The sequence below is a fragment of the Pyxicephalus adspersus genome, chromosome 1 (assembly GCF_032062135.1).
Source record: "Pyxicephalus adspersus chromosome 1, UCB_Pads_2.0, whole genome shotgun sequence".
In the NCBI taxonomy this organism is placed as follows: Eukaryota; Metazoa; Chordata; class Amphibia; order Anura; family Pyxicephalidae; genus Pyxicephalus; species Pyxicephalus adspersus.
In genome coordinates, this window is record NC_092858.1 from 142,004,517 (window position 1) to 142,008,696 (window position 4,180).

The following is a 4,180-nucleotide window of genomic DNA, read 5'->3' on the forward strand; positions in this document are numbered from 1 at the left end:
TTTGGTGATACTTATCTAATATACTGTATGTCAATTTGAAACATTTCAATAGGGTCAATAAAACAAAGTTTGTCTTTAAACTATCCTAGTTTATTTTGTGACTTTTGGTCATACAGAAAACACACCTGTCCTGACCATTATCCCTTTTTTAAAAAAAATACATGTATCCACTGCCTGCCTTAATATTCCATCTTGTTTCCATATGCATATGTTTCATTCTGACCTTTCATCTGTTTTACATTTATATATGCTTGCTATACGCTTCAATCTGGTATGCCAGCTAGTTTAAATGCCACTGCTACAGGGGTAATGGGTTTGCCAAGTCCAATGTCTTGTGGCAACCTTCAGCTCTGATCCCAACCTCCTAGCCTGATCCTATAAACACCAAGATAACTTCATAGATTGGATCTGCATTTGTGACCAGGTAGGAAGGCAAATAATTGTTTTCTGCAATTGTTTCTGCATTGTTTACCAATATTTCCTGTTGGCCTCTGTGGTTCCTTCCTTTTTGAGGGACATGCTTTCCAACACATCCGGAAGTGTTGGTTCCAGCATTGGTGCCTGGCATAGACTTACCTTTCCACCCAGTAGGGAGGCGATTATTCTTCTGCTTTTTATAAAGGTTTGCTTTTTGTGTTCAAGCCTGGCAAAGCAAGTTTATATCCCAAAGTAAATTACAGACTCTACCAAAATGGCAACTGGAGCAGGGAAGAAAGTGCAGTTTTTACAAACCATTGAAAGAAATCTTTGACAATAAGTGAAGTCTGATCAGTAATGGCATTTAGAATCCTTGCATGAATCAAAATCAGCAATGTTCAGAGATCGATGTTTTAGGAAAGTGCACTTGTGGATAGATAACTGTCTGTAACCTTGAATTCTGGCTATTAGGCTGCAAGCCTTCATGCTTTCTGAATGCCCTGCTACAAAAAGGGAGGATCAATCATTTTATGGCAGCAAGCAGTGCAGAATTACCATGGGTGCTTGGAATGCATATATGTGCCAAATACAAAAAGCGCATTGCAACCCCCGTAGTGTCATTGGAATGAATGTATGCAGGGAGGATGCATTGGTTGTGGGGGCTCCTAAACAAATCCAGATCAAGCTACAGTTTAATCAGAAACAGTGTAAGTGTACCATTGTTCGATCAATATCTGTACAAATGATGCAATTTATATTAAAAAACAAATAGAGTTTCCACACATCACATTATTGATTTTTGAATATAATCATTTTTTAAACATCATAAAAAGCTTTTCTAGTAGACCTAAAATTAATGATCAGTTTCTGGCAAGAAGATTTTTCCCTCTTGGGCCTATGCTAGCTCTCAGTGCCTTTTTTAACTGTATATTGAGAATGGAGTAACAGAAGCATGGGCCCAGAACTTTAAAATAAAGCACTGCTGGAACTGCTGAGATTTTGTGCCGCTCAAACAATATGTTTTTGCTAAGTAAGTCTTAGCATTGACATTTCAGGGCTGTTCAGGATTCCTTCTTATTTTTGCATTTGGTAAATCCAGATCTATCCTCTTACATCAGGAAATGTAGTGACTTGTCCTAGTATTTCTAGTCTAGAGCAGTTAGAGCATGGCTTTGTAACTGATCACAGCTCCAAACTCAGTAAATGAGGGGCCACTAGGACAGGAAGACACTTCTAATGTGTCATTCTTTAGCAGCAGTGGCTGTCACTCACAATGGTGTAGCGTACCATGAGAAGAAAAGGAGGTTTAATTCCCAACAACAGTCTGTAAGGGCAGGAGGTCTGGAATGAAAAACTAGTCATGTTTCTATAGATAACCTGAATCAATATACTTATTTTTATCTACTTTCCTTTATTACTGCATTATAGTACAGTGGATTCTTATCTATATCTTTCTTGCCTATTTTAACTTTATCTTCTTAGCACTTTAATTACCAGCACTAAGTATGTATATAGTAACAGTGCAGATTATAGAAGATTCATATTTCAAATCAAAAGATATGGTGACATCCTATAAATTAAAAATGAAAAGTTATTTGCACCAAAAAGAATGGCTTTCCCGTTTATAACCATAAACATCATTACCATATAAATATTGGTGGATATTTGGTAATGATATTTGGTTCAAAATAATATAATCTTTAATAAACATATTGAAAGATATAATCTTTAACAGGTTAAAATGATTGACTTTGGAACAATCCAAATGATGAACACCTTAAGAGATCAGTGAATCCACATATTATGTTAATCCATATACAGGTAGTCCCCGGGTAAAAGACATCCAACATACGGAAGACTCCTGGATACGAACGGGGCTTCCCTGTTCCCTTGTGTGCAGGATGGAGGCTTGGAGGGGACGGTTTGCATGACTTGCAGAAGAAATCTTTTGCTAAACACAGCTGAGATTGTGGGTGATCTTAAGAACTGAGCTGATCTGTAACATCCTATAACAGGGGTCAGCAACCTTTACTATCAAAAGAATGTATAGGCTCCATAAAGCTTTTTTTCACATTGTTTGTGATTAGCTCACAGTGAGGATTTTATACAGTAACTGACAACATGCTGCCTAATAATATGTTGAGACAAACATCTGTCCTAATTGCATTTATTAAAATAATGTACCTGTTCCCATTTACATACAAATTCAACGTAAGAACAAACCTACAGTCCCTATTTCATATGTAACCCGGGGACAACCTGTAGTGCAGATAAAATCTGCAGGTCGTTAGTGCCTGACAAGTACCGGTAGTATTGTTACACGTGGAAGTGTAGATATTATTATGAATGGTAACAAGATTCACAGAATGAGAATTAGACCGCATTATTTTTACACCAAAAGAATGAAAGATAATAGTAGGAGAACTATAAAGGAACAATTATATACTTAAATATGATGTAATTATCTCACAAAACCTGATAGAGGATAAAAATTAATTGCCTGGTATGTGGATACAATGTCATTAAGTATATTTTCACACACTCCTATGTAGAGGTGTGTACTCATGAATACATTTGTTTTTACATCATCCCGATACTGACAGTGAGAACCTTTACAACAACAGGGGTGGAACACTCCTAATATATGAAACTATAGCTAAGTAAAAGTTGAATGTAATGTCACACTGCTTGTGATGATCATAAATATTGTTGAGGGATACTTTCCCACCCATGTCATTTAGCAGCATTGCAGCAAGTAACAGGGTCAGTTTGCACTGTATATAACCAGCCTGAATAAAATCAATTGGCAGAACTACAAGTTAGGAGAGAAATGGACTGAAGTTCACACAATAACACAGTTTCTGGCTGGGAATTGCAGATCTAGTTGCAGATTAACAAATCGCTGCCTGCTGTGTTTGTGGGGCGTACATTTGTGCTAAAGGTAGTAGGGTATATTGAAAGTATTTATCTTATTGATTCAGCCCTATGATGAAAGAAAGAATATTGTATATTGCATGCAGGGTACTGCCTTTCCACTAAATAGAGAAATCTCTAAAATTTCTTTATAATACAGGGGAATACAGAAGGTGTTATACTGTTGCTTCGGGAAGAGCATTTTGCTTCCATCATGTAGAGGCTGTGAGGTTTTAACCTTAAATTTTTTAAAAACACATTCTCCACCATGCACTCTATAGATCACACTTTTATATTTGCTTTAGGCCCATTGGGTATTTAAAAGAATTAAAATGGCAAAATTGAGCACAGATTGCATGTACAGCATTAGTTAATTTAGACTGGACATATACATAATCATACAATTGAGTTTTCCCATAACTGAAAAAGAAGAAGATCCATTTTTAGTGTTCTCATGTTCTAAATTTAAATTTTTTTTGTCTTTGATGTATATTATGACATGTTCTGCATGATGGCTCAGTGGTTAGCACTCTGGCCTTTGCAGCGCTAGGTCCCAGGTTCCAATCTCGGCCAGGAAACTATCTGCATGGAGTTTGCAGGTTGTCCCTGTGTTTGTGTGGCTTTCCTTCAGGTAAAAAATGAAAAAAATGAAAAAAAGTGCAGTTAGGTTAATTAGCTCCCCCCCAAAGTGTATTAAGGATATATGACATATGAGGTAGGGACATTAGATTGTGAGCCCCTTTGAGGTACAGCTAGTGAAATGACTATGGACTTTGTAAAGTGCTGCGTAATATGTTGGCGCTATATAAATTCTGTGGAATAACAATAATAATGTTCTGTACATTTTACC